Source organism: Loxodonta africana, chromosome 15 (genome assembly GCF_030014295.1).
Source record: "Loxodonta africana isolate mLoxAfr1 chromosome 15, mLoxAfr1.hap2, whole genome shotgun sequence".
In the NCBI taxonomy this organism is placed as follows: Eukaryota; Metazoa; Chordata; class Mammalia; order Proboscidea; family Elephantidae; genus Loxodonta; species Loxodonta africana.
In genome coordinates, this window is record NC_087356.1 from 58,807,967 (window position 1) to 58,830,400 (window position 22,434).

Below are 22,434 nucleotides of genomic sequence, written 5' to 3' on the forward strand. Positions count from 1 at the left end.
CCCAGCAACTTGGCTTTTCATCTTACCTTGGTTTTTTTTTTGGGGGGGGGCGGGAGGTTCAGTATAAAAGGGCTTGGATCTGGTGGAGAAATAGATAGGAGGAAAGAGATAACCACAGGACTTCAGGCTGGATTCTTTCCATTTAAAGGATGGAGATACTAGCTGCTTGGATGATTTGCATACCTAAAGGAGCCACACTATGGATGTAAAAACTGGAGAGGCTGGGAAAGAGGGAGGCTACCTAAGGGAGGAGGTGTGGAGGGCAGTCAGGGTGGTGAGTACTGTTGTTGGAAAAAAAAAAAAAATGACAGTCAATGCCATGGGGGAAATGAACCAAACTGTTCCCTTTCTTCTCAAGGAAATTGTCGTTTCAACTTTGCTCTGTCTTCTCAGTAACCATTTAGAGGAAGGAAGGTTCGCAATCTGCATTTAAATAGAATGATTTCAGGAAGCACAGAATACAGTTTAGGCTTTTCAGCCCTCCCCTTTAAGGAGAATGCCTTAGAGGCATGAAGACTGACAGCTGCTCTTTGCAGATGAGGAGGGCAACACTCACCCTTTTGCAGTGGTCAGGTTAGGCCTGTGTGATGTGGTTTCAGGGACAGAGGTATCATCCTTTGCACAAAGGGAAGCCTCCCTTACTGATCAAAAGCTGTCTGGAATCCCACCATTCAATTTAATTGAACTTCTACTCATGTCACTTTGATTTGTTTCTAAAATACAAATGCCCCAGGAGAAGAGGTAAAGCTTTAACCTGTTATCAGTCACTTACATCTGGGTGTGATTGGGGGCTTTGAGAAAAGGTTTTTATTCCTTTAACAAATATTTGAAAAGCAGCTACTGCCAGTTAAGCACTGTGCTGGTTTCTGGGAATACAATGGTGAAAAAGACAAGGTCCTTGGCCTAAAGAAATTCACGGTTGGGGTGGGTTTTGTTCCTTATAGCAAGGTAAGAGAACACAGAGTGGAGAAAGAATTTGAGCTCTAAGGAAGTATGGGAGGAGCATAAAATGGAAGCTGGGGAGCACCAGAGACAATCTTTTATGACATTTTTATAATTTTCCATTTTTGTCGCTGGCTAGTCCTGTCTCTGATAAACGATTCCCTGTTTGACTTCTAGGGATATGAGGCGCCTCTGTCCTTAACCTGCTGTCACTGAAGGAGAGTTAAGTAAGGGAAAAGAAATTTTTAACACACACCAGGCTTTTTCTCCTACGCCTGCTCTCCCCATTTCCCCACCCCCATCCTGGGGCTGCTCTGCTCCTAAAGCCAAAGTCCTATGCTTTTATTAAAATCTCCCGTCCATTTTGTTGGGTCAGCACTTGAAGCAGCGAGGAATGTACCTTTTCATTAAGATTATTTCTATTTCTGACAGGCCCCCGGGTGGGTCACTAGATAGACGCCTCAGTCCAGTGCTAATGGTCCTCCCGCCATGTCATCCTAGTAATTACTTTTGAAGCCAGCACTTGACAAACCTGCATTGCCTAGGGAACCAGAGATGTCCCTTAAACCCCTCCAAGTGTATGTCTGAGGCACCGGACAAGCCTTAAAGGTGAGGGAAAGGTGGGAGGTAAACAAAAGTGAGTGGGTACCTATGAGGAAGACTGAGGTGTATGCCAGTGGGTGAGATAGCACAGTATGACAGAGAACTTGGCGTGACAGAGAACTTTGTGTGACACAGCACCATGTGACAGAGAACTTGGTGTGACAGAGAACATGGTGTGACAGAGAACTTGGTGTGACAGAGAACTTGGTGTAACAGAGCGCCATGTGACAGAGAACTTTGTGTGACAGAGAGCTTAGTGTGATGAGAACTTGGTGTAACAGAGAATTTGGTGTGACAGAGAACTTGGTGTGACAGAGCACCATGTGACAGAGAACTTGGTATAACAGAGAACTTGGTGTGACAGAGAACTTGGTGTGACAGAATTTGGTGTGACAGAGAACTTGGTTTGACAGAGAATTTGGTGTGACAGAGAACTTGGTGTGACAGAGTACCATGTGACAGAGGACTTGGTATGACAGAGCACCATGTGACAGAGAACTTGGTGTGACAGAGAACTTGGTGTAACAGAGCACCATGTGACAGAGAACTTTGTGTGACAGAGAGCTTAGTGTGATGAGAACTTGGTGTAACAGAGAATTTGGTGTGACAGAGAACTTGGTGTGACAGAGCACCATGTGACAGAGAACTTGGTATAACAGAGAACTTGGTGTGACAGAGAACTTGGTGTGACAGAATTTGGTGTGACAGAGAACTTGGTTTGACAGAGAATTTGGTGTGACAGAGAACTTGGTGTGACAGAGTACCATGTGACAGAGGACTTGGTATGACAGAGCACCATGTGACAGAGAACTTGGTGTGACAGAGAACTTGGTGTAACAGAGCACCACGTGACAGAGAACTTTGTGTGACAGAGAGCTTAGTGTGATGAGAACTTGGTGTAACAGAGAATTTGGTGTGACAGAATTTGGTGTGACAGAGAACTTGGTGTGACAGAGTACCATGTGACAGAGGACTTGGTATGACAGAGCACCATGTGACAGAGAACTTGGTGTAACAGAGAACTTGGTGTGACGGAGAACTTGGTGTGACAGAATTTGGTGTGACAGAGAACTTGGTTTGACAGAGAATTTGGTGTGACAGAGAACTTGGTGTGACAGAGCACCATGTGACAGAGAACTTGGTGTAACAGAGAACTTGGTGTGACAGAGAACTTGGTGTGACAGAGAACTTGGTGTGACAGAGAACTTGTTGTGACAGAGTACCATGTGACAGAGAACTTGGTGTGACAGAGCACCATGAGGCAGAGCACTGCATGTGAGAGGACACCAGGTGTGAGACAATACCACGTGTGAGAGCACCGTGTGTAAAAGATAGAGAGCATAGTGTGAGGGAGAGCATCATGTGTGGGAGCACTAGGTCTGAGTGAGCACACATGTCAGAACACTGTGAGAGAGCACTGCTGTCAGAGCACCGTGGGAGAGAAAGCATTGCATGTGGGAGGACCATATGTGGGAGCATTACATATGTGAGAGCACCACACGAGAGAGAGCATCCCGTGTGAGAGCTCCATGTGTGAGAGAGCTGCATGTGAGAGTGCCATGTGGGACAGTACACACTTTTAAGAGAGGTGGGGTGAGACTGTGTGTGAGTGTGGGTTTGTGTGAAAGATCCCTGGTAAGCACCCCTTGGTTTATAGAAGAGATGAAACAGGGCTCACTGGGGGCAACTCTAACAGCCTGGAAAGTTCACCACAAAAGCAGCGCCTTCTCAATAACACAGACTTCTCATATCACTGCATTTGCTCCATAGGGGGAAAAAAAATGATTCCATTCTTTTCTCTTTTGAGAGATTAATTCTGGGTTCTGGCTTTACTATATGGAACTTAAAATTTTTAGAAGCCTCACGGAATTTCATGAGGCAAAAGGTTCATTGTGGGCCTTGTTGTTAAGAGAATGGTTGACAGAGATAGGAGTCCATTTGCAATGTTCCAGGCAGGGTGCCATCCTTTCCCCTCACCATCTGGTGGGGCATGGCAAAACTGTAGGTTTTGTCAGGTAATTAGGGGAACTGTGGGAGGGGTGTTGACAGACACATGGATCAACAACTAGGCTGAGATAATTCTCATACACAGGTAAAAGTTGAACTAGATTTAGTTAAGATCCTTATTATTATTACTAGTATTTTACAGTAGAGGCAAGTAAGTTCCCAAACCAGTCCAGGATTTTTGCAGGACTCCTCAGGGGTGAAAGCAGTTACTAGAACCCTACTCTCACGGTCTGTAACGCCAAGATTCTACTAAGCTCTCTTCCTGTCTGGTTGGGCCTTAGATAACTATGAGAGGGCCTAGGCTTGAGGGCAGGACAAGGATGCCACACCTGCTGAAGAAGCGTACTCAGTTTCTGGGAGAAGGAAGCAGGAAGCAATGCCACAGACTGAAGTCTCACTCCCTCGGGCTCCTAGGCTTCCTGCTTTCTCTCATTGAACAGTGGTCAGCCCAGACTGTGTTGGGAGCACAGGACTGGTCAAGGGGCAAGAGGAAGAGGGTCAAAGCAGAGCTTCTGAAGCAGCTTTTCTTGGGAAACAAAAAAGGCATTTTTTATAGTTTTTTCTCCTCTTATAAGTCATTTTTATCTTCATACAGGTGCCAGAAAAGCATAACAGCCAAGCCAACTGCATTTGTTCATGTAGATATTCACTCTTGTTGAGCACAGCAGGGCTGACTAGGTGGGTCCAGTGAGAGATATACAGAGAAACAGGACACAGACCCTCTCCAGAAGCTTTCTACCCAACAGAGACCATGCCATCAGCCTCCCTGGTCTCAGGGGTAACGTTTACGGAGCTCTAGTCCCTGCCTCATGCTGCACTCATACTATGTCCTAACTCAGAGCAAATCCACGAAGTAGGCACTGACTGGCCAAAGGTCACAGGATCTCCAAATCTTGGATTCAAAGTGGTTCTTGCCTGCTGAGCTCTTGCTCTTAGCCACCATACTGAACACAGATAACGAGACCACGAGGTAGAAAGTGGAAAAGAGGTGTCAAGAGAATGCCCTGGCTGTTCAGAGAAAACAGCCGTCTTTTCCCCACCACAGTCTTTGCCAGGTGTTACTTGAGAGCTGCTTCTGAATTCACCCTCCAAACATAAATACATAAAGAATAGCTGGCAGCTTTCCTAGACCAGCTTATAGACAGGACAAGAAGACATTCTAGGTGGCTTGGTTCCTGTGTCCAGGAGCAAGAAGCATTTCTCAGCCCCTAGCTTCCCAGACAGCCCAGGCTTTCTGCCCCCTTGTCTTTGTTGTTGTTAGGAACCGTTGAGGTGGTTCTGACTCACAGTGACCCTATATACTACTACTGCTTCCTTGGGGTGAGAAAAACATTTAAACTGGGCATGGGGAACTTAGAGATAATCTAGTCAACTAGTTCACCCTGATACCCTCCCACCCCCAGTTTACTGGGAAGGAAACTGAGGCAAAGCAGGAACTCCAGCCCTGCTCTCCTATTTCCCAGCCCTCTGCTCTTTCCCCAACTGGAGCTTACCAGAGAAATACAAAATCCCACTTCTGAAGAGAGGAGAGTGACCGGCTTTAGCATGTACTATTAGGTCAAATGGCGGGATAAATAGAGAAGCACTCATTTGGGGGTCTTAACTTCTGTCAGCCTTCCCTCTTCCCCAAGCCTGATGTTCGCTGAACACCAGCTTCTGAAAACTCCCATTTCAAGGAAATCTCTCTTGCTGATTAGTTCTCTGCTTTATTAGGATAAAGCAGCAGCCTTTATTGAACACACCCTACTAAGCTCAAGATCTCCAGAGAATTGACTGTACAATCCTTGCTTTCCTGTCCAAGGGGCTGAGTCTTTGGGAACACCTGGACTGGAATTTCCCCACATGGTCTGGTTTTCACATTAGTGCTCCTCAACCCCAGCATTGAATGCACAGAGATGAGCTATTTGAGGATATTGTAAAACTAACCCATTCTGGCAATCTGGGTGTGTGTGTATAAAATTAACTCTCTGCTTCCCCAGGTTTGTGAATGAGGACTCAGGGCCATGCTGGATTTTGAGTCTGGAAAGGCTGCGTTAATTAGGGTCATCTCCTTTCTCTGGGAAGAGCAGGGGACAAGAAAGGAATGGCTGTGGTGGAGATAACACCTGAAGAGCACGGGGATGATGTACAGGCCTGAGTGTAGTGCCTGATTCAGCAGGAGCCCTTTGTTTTATTGCGCCCTCTGAAATTCAATCCTTCCCAGGGAGGGCCTTTGCCCTTGAAGGGAGAGATTTGGGCCTTGTTAAGTTATGATCGAATTGCTGATTTCAGCAAATGAAAACTAATGGCCACTGATGGTCTTCCTATTTGCAGGAGGGTCTGCAGAGATAATTCAGCAGGATCAGAGTTTGGATGAGCTTCTGGGAGTGATTAATTCCATTTGGATACCTCAACTTGGCCTTATTGCTTGGACTCTGATGTTTCAAAGGGAACGTTTCTTGCTGGGGTCGAGACTGTGTCCTTTTTTTTTTTTTTTTTAAGGCCAGAGCTTTATTTTCTTTCTGCGTCAACACAGAGGGGAGGGAAGAGAAGGATATGTGAGCCCAGGTTTCTCAGGAACTTGTACTCTTTGCATCTTGCAGGCAGGCTAATCACTGTAACCACCTTGACCCTGTGTGTTGGTGTCACCTTTCTGAGTTTTCACTTTGGAAAACTTGGAAACTTGTCCACCCTCCTTCAGGAGGGCGCACCCTCCCTCATCTGGGCCTACTAAAATGGCTTGTCCAACCTTTGTTTATTCCCTCTTAGGGAAGGGAGGAAGCTAGCTGCTCTCCTTTAGGGGCAGTATCAATTTTTGCCTTTAAGTATCTTCATTTAAAATGCAAATACAATGCCTCATCAGGCAACACATTAGCTTAGCTTAATAACAGTCAACAATAATGATATTATCTCTCATCTATTTTTTATTGAATAATTACCAGGATCTAGGCTAAGCTTTTCACAAACATCCTCTCTCTCTTTTTTTAATCCTCACCACAGCTCTCAGGAAGGTATTACATTTTATATTCGGAAAAGATTCAGCAAAGTATCCAGGTTATACACAAATAAGTGTTATCAACAGGAAAACCCAGGCCGTCTCAGCCTTTGCTACAGGTGTTTAAGGTTGCAGCAAGTTTGGGGAGAAAAGGACATACGGGTGGAAAATTGTGCTCAAAGGGGAGACAAAAAGAGACGAAAGAGAGCATGGTATGATTGAACAGTTAATGTCTTTCAAGTCTCACAAACTTGGATTAAAATCTCAGTGCTGGCACAATCTCCCAGGCTTTGTGTGATCTTGGGCCACTCATCTCTGATTCTCAGTTTCCTCATCTGATAAATAAGGATAATGACACCCTCTTTCGTTGGTCTATCCTTTAGGTCTCTGCTTAGGGGTTCTTTGCTCTTGGGAACTTCCCTTGACCTTTCACCCCATGCCTATTTTACCATCTTCTTACTTGACTGTACTCTTAAAAGACAGGGAATATTTCTTTCCTGTCCATTATCAATATCCACAGTTCTTCACAAACTTCAAATGAATGAATGAGTGAATAAAGTAACAATTAGGACTAAAATAACATGGAACATAGAAGACTTTCAAGAGATCCGCTCCGCTCACCCCCTTGACAATTTTGCCTAGGGCCAGCCTCAATGTTAAGGCTCAGAATGTCTGTTGAGCACTTCTGTAAGATAAAAGCCATTTAGGACAAAGGAGATATTTGAGTATTTTCCACCGTTGGTCACTGACTTTTGGTCTAGGGCAGAGGTGTCCAATGGCAAAGTGGTACTCTAAGTGTGAAGCTTCTTGAAGGCAACCACAATGTTTTCATCAGCCTTGCCCTCATCAGTCATCCAGTGAATGTAGAATTGGCTTGAGGAGGTGGCACTCAGCCATCAGTTCATGTGTTGACCAGAATAATAACCTCATTCTTGTACTGATGTTGGGGCCATGGAAGCAGAGTTGAGAGGCCACAGCTTGTCTGTGAAATAAGTACCCCTAGTCCTGCTAGTTAGTCCAAAGCAATCCTTACGAAAGTGGACACAGGCAAGTGTGTGGTTCATAGAGCTATCCAGATGAGGCCCAGACACTTCTGAATATAGGGAGAGCCTACACATAGCACCCAGGAAGTTGTAGGGGTGGAGGGTGGAGACAGAGGGTAAGGGCAGGGTCAGTCTCTGTCACCACTGCCCTTAGTGCAAGAGTCCATGCTACCTTGATGCAAGCAGAGCAGCCACTCAAGGCCAGTGCTTTCTCCCCAGTTTCTCCCCCCTTCTCAAATCACTCCCCCTGTCTCCTCAACTAGTTCAGTTGACATCACGTGCTTCTCACTGGGTTCCTCTACCGTTTTGTGAAGCAATACGTGCAGTAATAATAACAAAAGCAAACACAGGAAACACTGTGTGGCAGGCACTGATCAGAACTCTCACAATAACCCTCAGGGGTAGGTATTATTGTTCTCCCCATTTTACACACGAGCAAACTGAGGCACAGAGAGGTCACACAGGTGAGGAAGCCTGGAAACAAACCCAGGCAGAGTGGCTCCAGAGTCTGTGATCTTACCTAGTCTGTGCTTCTGGGAGATGGAGGAGGAGAAGGCAGGGAAGGGACCAGGGATGTTGCATATTTGGATTAAACCATGCCCCCCCAAAAAACATGTGTTGTAATCCTAAACCCCTATTTCTGTGGATGTAATCCCATTTGGGAATAGTAATTTCTTTGTTATGTTAATGAGATGATATCCGTGAAGTGTGTTTTTTAAGCCAATCACCTTTGAGATATTAAAAGACCAGATTAGGCACAGAGAAGGAAGCACAAACAGAGAGGAAGAAACATGCCACATGGAGATTGTCAAGGAACTGAGGAACAGAAGCTGCAAAGAGACTAGGGCCTTCCGCCAGAGCCAACAGAGAGAGAAAGCCTTCCCCTAGAGGTGACACCCTGAATTCAGATTTCCAGCCTCCTAAACTGTGAGAAAATTAATTTCTGTTAAAGCCACCCACTTGTAGTATTTCTGATATAGCAGCACTAGATAACAACGACATTGTGTGTAAACAGAACAATGAGAATGTCTATGGGTGGGTGTGAGTATCCCTGAATAGCACCAACAAATGGTAAAGCACTGGGCTACTAACTGAAAGACTGACTGTTCGAACCCACCTGGAGGCACGTAGAAAGAAAGGTCTGGTAATCTGCTTCTAAAAGGGCACAGCCAAGAAAACCCTATGGAGCATACTTCTATTCTGAAACACTTGAGGTCACCATGAGTCAGAATATACTTGATGGCAACTGGTTTTTGTCTTCGTTATAGGTGGATGCAGCTTGGGTCTCCATTAAAAGTGTTCTCTTTACCTTCACCCTCTCATACATACACATCTATTTCTCCCATTCATGAGCTAACGTTATGTTGGTTAGTGAGCAGGACGTCAGAGATGTTTTTTCCATGTGGGAGGCAACAAATGGTGTACTCTGTCCTCCAGGTAACTATCAAACCTAACCCCTCACCTGGCAAGACCAGTGGGTGGAGACATCCCTCTGCCAATCTGTCTGTGGGGACCACAGAACATGCTGGAAGTTCAGTTCAGACACTGAGCCTCCCAATACCTGCCTTTCTTGGCTGCGTGAGCACACGCATGCACGCTCACACACACGCACACACACACACACACACACAACCTCCACATGAGGCCCGGCCACAAACATCTACTTCTCTCCCTCACCAAGGAATGGAGCCGGTCCCCCTGTGCTACAGGGACAATGAATGGAGGCCGTCCCCCTGCGCTACAGGGACAACTCCCTCCCTGTGTACCTTCCTCACCTGGGTTGACTTTCAACAACAAGGCAGATATTTTTCAAACCACTTTTGTTTTTTACTGAACAAAGAAAAAATGCTCCTGTCATTGTTCACTGTGCTGTTCCTTCCCCCTATTAGCTCTGCTAAGATGCACCCAAAGAAAAGAAAATACAATTGCATACAATTAGCAATGGGAATTATTAATAGGAACAAGAGATTCAATCCATTCTACAAGTAATTCTGTAGTGATTTTAGTAATTGATAGTAATTAAACACTAATTAATTCATTTTCTAAGTAATGTATTTGCTTTGTTTATGGGTATTCACTTTAATTACACTTGTTTGCATTCCTCGGATTAAGTAACACCAATTTGCTCTCTTTTCTGAAAATATTTATTTGAGTTTCTTAAAGTCATTCTTTGAGAACATGTGGGAACAAAGACTAATTGCTTTGAATTGCCACTAAGCACAATGATTTGTCACTTGGGAAAGTGGAGCTAGTGGAAGTTGAGGCTTTGCTGCCTACCCAGGTTGGGCTTCACCTCCTTGCCCCTAATTTTGGTCCAGCCACCAGGCAAATTGTTTCCCTGAGTCCTTCTGAGAGAAGATCAGAATCTTGCCTATGGGAATAAGTTTCACCTGAACATGAAATGTCAGAGAACGAAAATTCCATCTTTAGGCCTTATTTTGGAATGAGTATGATGACCCTAGAAAAACACATAGGTGTGTGTCTGTTCTTGAGATGGAGTGATTGCTAGTTATTTAATTAGTAGATAAAAAGCACAGACTACCAGGACTGGAAGTAAAGTGTAAGGCCACTCAGTCCAGGCACTCAGCCAATGCTCAAAAATCCCTATCAACTAGCCATGTGGACTTTCTTCAGACATTTCCCCAGAAGGGGCAAACTCCTCCAATATCCCACCTCTGGGCAGCCCTGTCTATTGGAAATTCTTCCTCCTACGGGCCTAAAGCTGTGACTGTGAATGTATCTTCCTGTCTGCCCACTCCCCACCCCCAACTCTTCTATCCGTAGGGCTGTAGAGAGCATGTCCAATCTCTTTTCCACAGGTCAATCTGCCTGAGACTTCGCAATCAACATGGCGACACCAAACATCCAATTCACTCAACCATCCTTGTGTAGAGTGTTTTTGCATACCTACAACGTCTGCTTGCTGAATACGTGATTGGCTATGGTCTGTCACAGATCCCTGGTGGCACAAATGTTAAGTGTTCGACTGCAAACCAAAAGGTTGGTGGTTCGAACCCACCCAGTGGCTCCACTGAGGAAAGAGCTGGAGATCTGTTTCTGTATAGATTACAGCCAAGAAATCCCTACGGGGCAGCTCTGCTCTGTCACACAGGGACGTTATGAGTCAGAATCAATCCGATGGCACCTAACAACAACAACATGGTCTATCACAGAGAAAAATGCAAACAACCTCCCTCAGTCAAGATTCTGTGCTTGCATTAATGAGTATATTAGCTTGGGTTGGCCACACAACAATGATGGTTCATTCTGAGTTGTTGGCCCTTTTTGGAGAACAAGCAATGTACTGTTTCAGAGGTATGCTAGGAATAAGAGCGTGAAGGAGATGCTAGATCATAGGGTTTGGAAATCCCAGCTCTGGCATCAGCCGTATAGAAGCTTCTCAGTTTGGCTCATTATACTTGCCTTTTATATAAACCATGTTTTACTTCAGACTAGTCAGAGGGACCAGTCCCTGGAGAAGGACATCATGCTTGTAAAGTAGAGGGTCAGTGAGAAACAGGAAGAGCCTCAACAAGGTAGACTGACACAGTGGCTGCAACAATGGGCTTAAACATAGCATCAATTTTGAGGATGGTGCAGAAGCGGCAAATGTTTCCTTCTGTTGTACTTAGGGTCTAGGGTTGCCGTGAGTCAGAATTGACTCAACAGCACTTAACAATAATGGCAGCAGCTAGGAACAAAATTGGTGAGGGGTCTACAAGGGACATAAAACATACAGAATGAGGATGGAAAACAGACCTATCTACACTCCTGATGAATTATTTTGGCATCAAAGTTGTCTTTTAAGTTCCCATCATTGCAGATCCCAGAGTTCACCTTCATCCTGGGAAAGGAAGGAAGAAGATAGGAGAGCAGTCGTTGAAGCAGGAATAAACAGGAGAGTTGGGAGTGGACTGTTCTTTAGGAATGCCTGAAGCTGAATGCCCATGAGAATCACATGACAATGATAAAAGGAGAAATCTCACATATACTTAATTCCCATATCTCAGGACCTACCACAATACCCGGGATGTATTTGTCAATTTTTTTTTTTTTTTTTTTTGGTTTGTGGAGCACTGTAAGAGTTAATTGATTTGGACAAGAAAAGAATGATAGGCTGAGGCCTTGCAGCAGGCTCATTGCCTATTCATTGTTGTTGTACCCACTGGTTCCTTACACCTCTGGCTGGGGTCTGACCAGAGGAAAGGAGGAGAAGAGTAATGAAAGGTTGGGTCAGAGTCTTCAGCCCTGGGCTGATGAGCAGCAAAGTGCTGAATCAACCCTTACCCCTGGGCATAGAGGGCCTGCAGAAACTGTTGCCGGGGCTGACATCTGGCAATTCACCTTTCCAAGGAGGGCAGGAGGTGGTGGAAAGAGCCACACAGCCACATTATTGCAGAATCATAACTGGAGCTTGAGCTGCGAGAAGAGTAATTTTGGCAAAGGCATTGGGTCATAGGCATGGAAGAAAGTCCCACCCCTGGCCTAAAGAAAGGCACACACGTACATTTCATGGAGGACACCTGTTTAGGCAAAGGAGGAGGAGAGCAGAAGTGACCATCACTTCCTTGCATGGATGATCAACCTCTCCAGTGAGATGAGAACCCTAAACTTCCAATTCCTCCTATTATTGTTTGGTCCCTCTGAAACTCGTTTCTCATTCTGGAAAAGTCCTGCGTGCCTATCTTTAGAAACTGCCATGGGAAGGGTTCCCCACCATGCAGAATTGAATGTACCAGTAATATGAATGTGTGTGTATTTTAACAAAAGTTGTGTGTGTGTGCATGCCATCTGGAGATGCGTAGATACGTGTGGTCTGGTTTCATCAGCATGCATTTCAGGGTTTGTGTCTGCTGATCAGTTCAGGGGCCAGAAAAGTAACTTCCCATAGAAGACTTCCATTACTAGTCAGCAGGCTGTGAAATACCGTACCTGTCCCATACCTTATAAAAAGGAGCCTGCTTCACCTCCTGTTCTCTCTCTCTCTTTCTCTCTTTCACACACACACACATACACACCATGTGACCTTGGCATGCCACAAGGGAAATCAGCTAAGAACTCATGACAAAGTCCCTGAAGGGGGAAAAAAATCAAGGTTCTTTGAATTAAGTTTTTCTATGAACTGGAATGAGATTTCAGGATCAGAATCCTTAATATATTGTTTTGTAATTAAAAAGAAAGAGAGGCACAGGGAGAGAGGGAGGGAAGAAGGAAGGGAGAGAGGGAGGGAGGGAAAGAGAGAGCAAACTCTTGCAGATACAGAGGTCTGTGTGTTCGATAGATAACTTAAATGAAAAATAATAACTATGGGGTAAAATGCGCATGACCAACATGCAGACCAAAACCTCTCACCCTCTCTCCCCTTCTCAGCATCTTCAGAAGGGAGGCTTTTAAGCCTTGACTAGAGGTACCTCTCCTGTGCCGTTTCCCGCTGGAATTTGACTCTCAAATTTAAGAAAACAAGTGGATGAAAGAAAAATGAAATCAGATGGAATACTGTGGAAGGAAAATATCGGGACGTTATTGAGGATTAAGTCCATTCTCCTTTTTGTTTTTTTTTCCTTTTTGTGTGCTAAGGATGATCTCTTGTCTTGATTCCTTGCCCCAGAATAGTTCCTCACCACAGCCAATGTGAGTTATGCATTTGACTGAATCTAAGTAAGAAGACTTCTCACCCAGAGAAATGAGTGTGCACAACCACCAGTATTTAAAGGAAATAATTCAAAGTGACGATAAAGTGCCACCTGCACCATTCCACATATATGCTGGAACAAGCTAAATCTTCTGACCAGCTTTCTGTTCAAAGTGAATTTCATAATCAAGAGCCTAATTACCGAAAGGCTCTCATTGACATGAGATGAGAACTGGGGCAGAGCAAGTGACCTGGCAATTCCACACCTAATGAAAGACTAGAAGCCTAAAATGAAGTGAAATTAGCTGAGCACAGTGGACAGAATCTAATCAAGATTCAGACCCCAAGTAAAGGATTTGAGAAATCGACATAAAAACCAAGAAAATAGTCAGTTGGATATACATATGTTCTGATACATGGTGATTCTGCTCACTGTCGCTGTCTCTTTGTTAAACATTTCGTCCCATTTCTTTCCCATTCCCTACTTTTATAATCCTTTCCCCTCCAAACACTCAGATGTACATGCTACTACCAGTTGCCACTGAGTTGACCCTGATACATGGTGATCCCACATGAGTTGAGTTCCACAGAATTTTCAATGGCTGATTTTTCTGAAGTAGATCTCCAAGCCTTTCTTCTGAGGTGCCTCCGGATGAACTTCAACCTCCAACCTTTTGGTTAGTAGCCAAGCACATTAACCCTTTGTACCACCCAGGACTCCCAGATGTGTGTACACCCATGTGAACATACCGCGTCCACCTGCCAAACCAGCTGTCTCTCTTCCGCACGCGTTGCTCATCTCCCACGCATTCAACATTATTGATCCTCCCCTCTTCCCTTGCTAACTGAGAGAATATCTCTCCTGATTTCTCCAACAAGGTGGAATTCAGCGTAAAGGTAATCTGGACGTACATGCATTTTAATGTACATTGTGTGTGTGTCCATATTCATGCTAGCTGGGAATGATGATCAGTTAACTCCGACTCATGGCGACCTATGTACAACAGAACGAACCCATAGTGGTGGCAAATGTGCCAATCCATCTTACTGAAGTTCCTTTGCTGGCCCTCTCCCTTGCTGGCTGTGTACTTCACCAACCATAATGTCTTCCTCCAGTGATTGATCCCTCCTGATGATGTAGCCAAAGCAAGAGAGTCAGACTTCTGTTGTGCTCCGTAAGTTTTTCATAGGCCTTGGTTCCTAGTCTGTCTTAGTCTGGAAGCTCCACTAAAACCTGTCCACCCTAGGTGACTCTGCTAATATTTGAAAAACTGGTAGCATATCTTCCAGTACCAGTAGCAACACACAAGTCACCACAGTACAACAGACAGACGAGTGGTGGTAGCTAGGCATACACAAATATTTTTCTGCTTCCTCATTCTCCTCCCTCACGTCCTTCTTCCTGAGTATAGATATTTACCCTTCCCCCAAGCCTTGAATCCTTTTTCTGTATGTTCTCCCCCAGCAATTCCATTCACTAATGAGGCTGCAACTATCACCTGCACAAATATAAGTATCAAATTTAACTTCAGTCCTGAAGTCACTTCCCACACCACTTTCAAATGTCCAATAGTTTGCTGAACTTCTCCATCTAGGTGTTCCCTCCAGTCCTTTAAACTCAATATACTCAAAACTAAGCTCACCATTCCTCCTATTCCCCATCAGAAAATACGTGAGCTTCTCGACCTGTATTCCCTGTTTCTGTTATGACACCTCCATTATCCCAGGCCCCAAACCCCATCACCATCCCTCCCCTTCTCCTCTTCAGCTAATTCATTTTTGAGCTCTGTCAATGTTAGCTCCATGATAACTCCTTTACCTACCTCTCTGCCTCCACCCCAATTCAGACATTCATTATCTTTCTTCAGGGTTACTGTCGCAGTCCTTTAATTGCTTTCAATGCCTCCAGTCTTCCCCGTCTCTAATTCACCTTACAAACCCTATCACAGTGAGCTTCCTAAAGTACTGCTCTGATCACCTTACTTACCTGCCTAAAAAAGTCAATGCCTCCTGATTCGCTAAGTCCGAAATCAAAATGCCTTAATTTGTGTCCATAAACCAAAGAACCAAACCAGTTACTGTCGAGTCGATTCCAACTCATAGCAAACGTATAGGACAGAGTAGAACTGCCCCATACATTTTCCAAGGCGTGGCTGGTGGATTTGGACTGCTGACCTTTTGGTTAGCAGCTCAGCTCTAACCACTGCACCACCAGGGCTCCAGTGTGGGTCCATAGCCCTCCACAACCTAACATAAACTGACCATGTGTCTCTGGGCTTTTGTTTCTGGGACTCCCTCTGCCTGAAATGCAGTGCCCTCTCCCACAGGTGCAAATCCCTTACTCAAACGCCATCTCCTCCTGGAAGTCCTCTCTGGTGTCCAGCTCGAAGTCATGCTACATTCCTGGAATCTTATTGTTTCTTTCCTGAATCTTATTATCAATCTTATTATCACTTCTTATTGCTGTTGTACTGTAGTATCTCATCTCCTTTAGGAAAGTAAAAATCCTTGAGAGCAAAGTCTATATCTTCATGTCCCACGCAACACTTAGCCTGGTATTTTTAACACAGTGAGGGCTTAGTATTTAATATACACTTAATTCATGAATTCTATGTCTATACAAATAGATATATGAATGCTCATACCTGTTCACTATACATGTAGCCATATATACATATGCGAATATGTATGTATTTATGTGTATATTTATATATATATATATATAAATCAATCGCTTAACCACACATTTACAATGTGCCCATGATGAGTGCTGTGAGGACATAATTGCCTGCCCATATGCACTCATGCTTAAAAACAGAACAACTCAGTATTGGAACAAATGGGCAATGATTCTCTCTCAGCAACGCAGTCATCCTAGCATGGGCACCTGTGTGAAGGGAAATGAAAACACTGGCGTTGTTCTGAAAACGCCAGGCCAGATGAAAGAGCTGCTGGTACTGGAAGACAGCCACATACATCAAATAGATATGAGAGCAAGGACTGGGAGCCAGCCCAGGTTGCCACCGGTGGGGTAAGAAGCCCAGCCCAAGAATGTGCTTAGAGGGAAGAAAACTAAGCAGCAGGCAATCTCAAAATGGCTCTGTATGAAAAGCAGCCTCCCAAATATACAGAAAACAACATGGCCACGGCTGTCCTGTAGCTGTGTGTGTGTGTGTGTGCAGAGTGGGGAGGAATAGGAGAATGAATGAATGAATGAATGAATTCCGGGCACCCTGATAAATTTCCCCAGGGATAAAATCCAAAGCATCTGCTCCTAAGAGATAAACAGAAAGCGTTGCTCCTCAGAGGCATGGCCAGTGGCTCTGCACCACGCTAATCTCCTCTGCACTGAATCGCAGGGACCACGGCAAATGTGTGTTAAAAAAAAAAAAAAATGGAGGCAAAGAAGAGAGAACCTCACTAAAGCAATAATGTGAATTCAAATACTCTTTGCAATTTGGATGAAAGCAACTAAATTTGATGTTGTTTCAAAGGCGGTATAGGAGCAAGAGCCGAGAAATAGATTAATTTGGCTGGATTGACGAAGAGGCCTCATTGGCTAAAAGGGTGGGGCTGGGCTAGCAGCCAATGAGCAAAAAAACACCATACATTTCCCAAGCACTTTGTACCCTTTGGAGCCCTTTCCCATTCATTATGTCATTTGATCTTCCAAGCACCACAGTTAGTAGGCAGCCCAGGTGCTATTATTCCCCCCACCCCTTCACAGAAGAAGTGAAGTGAAGCCCCAAAGACCCCCAGATGGACATCCAGACCCCCTTAGGCAAAATCCAGGGCTCTAGGCCAGGGCTTCTCAAGTGTTAACAGGAACATCAAAAGGAGGACCTATTGAAATTCAGATTCTGACCCAGTAAACCTGACATAGGGCCTGAGACTCTGCATTTTATCAAGTTCTCAGGTGATCCCGGTGCTGGTGCTACCGTTTGGGACACGTCTCGGCTTTGGACACCACAGCCAGATTATAAGTTCTTCCCGTCACAGGACATCATTTATTTTCAACTACTAAAATTCTCAAACAAATACCACAAACAGATGCTAGCGAGGAGGGAGTGGTCTTTAACTCCCTGAGGCGTGACCACTGGAGGAGATGGCTTCCTACACTGCCTCAGTGACCCTGCAGAGGGCACAGCACCTCTCTAGACCTCTGCTCCTCCATCTGTGCAAAGTCAAAGCACGCCCTCCTCTGTACCTCTGCAACTCAGCCGCTGAAGGAGCCAGGCAAAGACTCTTTGTTTTGATTTATATGGCTATTTTGAAGCCCAGGAAAGATCTGAGCCTCCAAAGGAAGCTTGTTTGCACCATTAGACGGGGAAAACCTGACTCCTATTTCACTTCGTTTCACTGCATTTGAATTGTGGTGTTGGCGAAGAATATTGAATATACCAGAAGAATGAACAAATCTGTCTTAGAAGAAGTACAACCAGAATGCTCCTTAGAAGTGAAGATGGCGAGACTTTACCTTGTTTACTTTGGACATGTCATCGGGAAAGAGAAATTGCTAGGAACGGACATGGTGTTTGGCAAATTTAGAGGGTCAGCGAAAATGAGGGAAACCCTCAATGAGACTGATTAAAACAAGAACCACAGCAATGGACTCAAACATTTTTAAAAGATCCTGAAGATGTTGCAGGACCGGGAAGATTTCATTCTGTTACACAGAGGGTCGCCATGACTGGCAACTGACCCAACAGCAAACTAACGGCATTTCCTTTCAAGAATCTCAACACACTTCACCACCATCTTCACCGCCCTTCTCAGCTAAAAGCACATACAGGTATCATTACTCCAGCCTTTCCCAAGGGAGAAAGAACCCATGAAGAGGGGGCAATCTCACCAAGCGTCCAAAGCAAGGTAAAGGCTAGACCCAATGCCCTGATTCCTGACCCCATGCTCTCCTGTAAAGGCCAGTTCCCACATCCTTCATTACCAATCATAGCGCCACGTTCCATCATTTAAAACACACCCCTTTAAGATTATAAGTCCTTTTACTTTTAAGAAAATGTATTTCTAATACTAATTGTCTAACACCTTTAAATGCTAATCATTTAGCAACATTGAGGAAGTTAAATTTCTTGTGACAACCAGCTGACATAAAGGGACTATTCCAGGGTTGCTATGAGTTGGAATCGACCTAATGGCAATGGGTTTGGGTTTTTTTGGTTTTATGATAGGTGGGGGGAGGGGCGTTTCCTGAGTGGTGCAAACAGTTAAAACGCTAAGCAACTAACTCAAAGGATGGAGGTTTCAGTCCACCCAGAAACACCTCAGAAGAAAGTCCTGACCATCTTCTTGTGAAAAATCAGCCATTGAAAACCCTGTGGAGCACAGTTCTACTCTGACACACGTGGGGTCATCACTATGAGTCAGAGTTGACTCTGAGGTGACAGAATAAGGGGACACTGAGGGGTAAGAGGGAACCCCTAAAAGTAGTGGTAAGAAGCCACCTAAACAACCAATGACTCCTTCCCAGCTGTGCTGAAAGTCAGGCCTGTTTCCATGACCCACTCTGGACCCCTGAGCTGACGCCAAAACACACCTACAAAGGACCCCTGGACAGACAGAGGTAGTCCTTCTTCCTCTCTGCCCTTCCCAGCCTTGGGCTGAGCTATGACTGGCTCAGGGTGTGGGGGCCTTGGAACCTCCATGCTGCTCCCAAAGGACATGGTTTAGGGCCAGGGATCTCAATTTCCTGAGGACAGTTCTGCAGCAGCTCAGAGCTGAGCAGGCTCTCCTGGCACAGCCTGTTTTCAGTGGGCCTGCTAAGGAGATGACAAAGAATGAGAACTTCGATATCTTCATTCCCCACTCCAGGGCCTGCTGAATTGGCCTCCTCGCCAGCCCCAAATGCCCTTCAGAGACTGCAAACCTCCAGGAAAAATTAAATCCTCACCAAACACCCTTTAATTTTATCCACTTGGCTTAATGAAGGTTCCAGTATTAATGACCTCGGAGGCATTCTGTCTGACAGTTCTGCTGGTAACTCAGCCCTGTGCTATTTTTCCCCCCCCGCAGCCTGAAATCTCAAGCGTCGCCTCTAATCTTATTTTCTATTTCTGGGCTATATTGCATTAGCACCTTTTTATTTCTCCTGGCATGTTTGACAGTGAGTTCAGGCTGGTGAGAATCATCTCTTTGTGCTGGCAAATGGGGATTGCAATGGTTGTTTTAGAATAATGACTTACAGTTAAAATTACCCCCAGGATGTCATAATTACATGGTTGCAGCTTTCTTCTTTGACAAGGTGGAGAGGCAGAGCTCAGGTGACCTGTGGGAAGGTGCCTGGTGTAGAGGAGAGAGGGGGATAAACAACCATGTACCCAGAGGACCCCAGGAATCAGGAGGCCAGGGAAAATAGACCCCACCTATGATTAGGCAGGAAAGAGCTGCTTCCCACACACATGTGCACACATGCACAGGCATGCACACACACGCATATACACACATACACATGTACACACATATGCACACACATGCCTTCCACCCTTCGAGGATGGAAACGGGAGAGTCACAGCCTCAGCCTCACCAAAAGTGGTATGACATACTGTATACCCCAAAATTCCTGTAACCGTGGGATGTATCAAATATCTGAAATGCACAAATGAAACATTCTTATGGCCAAACTCATTAAACAAAAGGTCTCTGCTAAAAGGCCAATGTTATTTGGGAAGCCCATTATTAGCATCAGTAATACAGACCAGGTTAATTCATGAATGCACTATCGCATTTGTTTTTTTAATATTTGCTTTTAGTAGTGAAATAAACATTATCCTTCATGTAATGCATTGTATGTGGTGGGTGTATAGCACTATCGACAAAATTTGGACCACTCATTCCACCGCCCCTGGGTGCTTCTATTGAGGAAGAACTATGGAGACCCTGGTTTGACAGTCCTTGCTCTGCCTAAACTTCTAACATGGACTTGAGAGACTGAGCTATGGAGTTAATGAGTTTTGATGTTGGGAAACAGGAAGGGGAAAGGTTTAAAACACTGATCCCTGAAAGGTAGAGGTCAAAAGGAAAGGCCCTGGGCACCTCCCAGAATGAGTGAGGCTACTAGATAAATGGATGTTCTGAATTGAATTGTGTCCCCCCAAAATACGTGTTTTAAATCCTAATCTCTATGCCTGTGGTTATAATCCCACTTGGGAATAGGTTGTCTTTGTTATGTTAATGAGGCTGAATTAGTGTAGGGTGTATCTTGAGTCAATCTCTTTTGAGATATAAAAGAGATTAAACACAAGCTAGCAAGCAGAGTTGGGGGAAGAAAGATATGAAGCCACATGAAGATCATAAAGAACAGAAGCTCAGAAGAGACAAAGACCTTCTTCCAGAGTCAACAAAGAGAGAACGCTTTTCCCTAGAGCTGACACCCTAAATTCAGACTTCTAGTTTCCTAAATTGTGAGAAAATAAATTTCTGTTTTATAAGGCCATCCACTTCTGATATTTTTGTTGTAGAAACCCTGAATAACTAAGACAGAATTTGGTACCAGGAGAAGGGTGCTGCTCTAGCAGACACCTAAAATGTGGAAGCAGTTTTGGAATTGGGTAACTGGTAGAAAATGGAAAAGTTTTAAGGTGCCTAATAGTAAAAGTGTAGATTGCCTTGGGGAGACGTTGGTAGGATTATGGACTTCAAAGGCAACTCTGGTGAGGGCTCAGAAAGAAGTGAGGAGAGCTATAGAAAGAGTCTATATCATCTTAGAGGATACCTATGATACCAGGAACAGAATGTTGGTACAAGTGGAGACATTAAATGTGGTTCTGGTGAAGCTTTAAAAAGAAATAAGGAACGTGTGATTGGAAAAATAGAGGAAGGCTGATGCTTTTTATGCAATGGCCAAGAACTTGTCTGAATTATGTTCAAATGTTTGGTGGAAGGCAGAACTTGTGATGAACTTGGATATCTGGCTGAGGAGATTTCTAAGCAAGGTCTTATAGGGGCTGCATTGTTTCTTCTTGCTGCTTATAGTAAAATGCAAGAGGAAAAAAGATAGACTTAAAAACAAACTGTGCAGGTTGGACCAAAGGAGAATAGAGAAGACCAAAGACACAAGGGAAATATTAGTCCAAAGGACTAATGGACCACAACTACCACAATCTTCACCAGACTGAGCCCAGAACAACTAGATGGTGCCTGGTTACCAACACCTACTGCTCTGGTGGGATCACAATACAGGGTACCAGACAGAGCTGGAGAAAAATGTAGAACAAAATTTAAATCCACAAAAAATAAAAGCTCAGGCTTTCTGGTCTGACAGAGACTGAAGAAACCCAGAGAGAATGGTCCCCAGAAACCCTTTTAACTCAGTACTGAAGTCACTCCTGAGGTTCACCCTTCAGCCAAAGATTAGATAGGTCTATAGGGCCAACAATGACACACATGAGTGATTTGCTGCATAAATTCAATTATATACATGAGACTAATGGGCACAGCTGCTCAAAAGCAAAGATGAGAAGGCAGGAAGGGACAGGAAAACTGGACAAATGGCAACAGGGAAGCTGGGGTGGAGAAGCGGGGAGTGTTGACACGTTGCAGCACTGGCAACCAATGTCACAAAACAATTTGTGTATTAACTGTTTAGTGAGAAACTAATTTTCTATGTAAACTTTCACCTAAGTCACACACACGCACACACACACACACACAACAGTCGCTGCCAAGTCAATTCTGACTCATAGCAGCTCTTACAGGACAGAGTAGAACTGCTCCGTAGGCTTTCTAAGGAGCGTCTGGAGGATTCGAACTGCCGACTTTTTGGTTAGCAGCCAAGCAGCTGTAGCTCTTAACCAGTGCATCACCAGAGCACCATGTGTTACTAAGTCTTCCGAAATTCACTACGTCTCTTCTAGGTTGCTTTCCTGGGAGCAACAGTATTTTACATGCAGGAAGGAAGGTGAAATGAATATTCAGTGGCCAAAAGGGCAGATTCTGATACTTCTATACTCTGTTCATTTCTGTTTTTCTACAAGGTAGAACTCTACTTCCCTGGCCTTTTAAAATTAGTTGTGGTATGTGAATTGTTTTGACCAATGAAATGTATTGGAGGTAATGTGTGTCTCTTTTGAACAGAAGCCTTTAAGTGGTGGCACACAAATCATTTTCTTTCCTTCCCCCTGTTATGAGAACTAGGAACATTTGGAAGGGAAGAAGCTCCGTCAGCTTGCATCCCTAAGTGAAGATGATATAAAGCAGATCCTCCATTGACCCAAAAT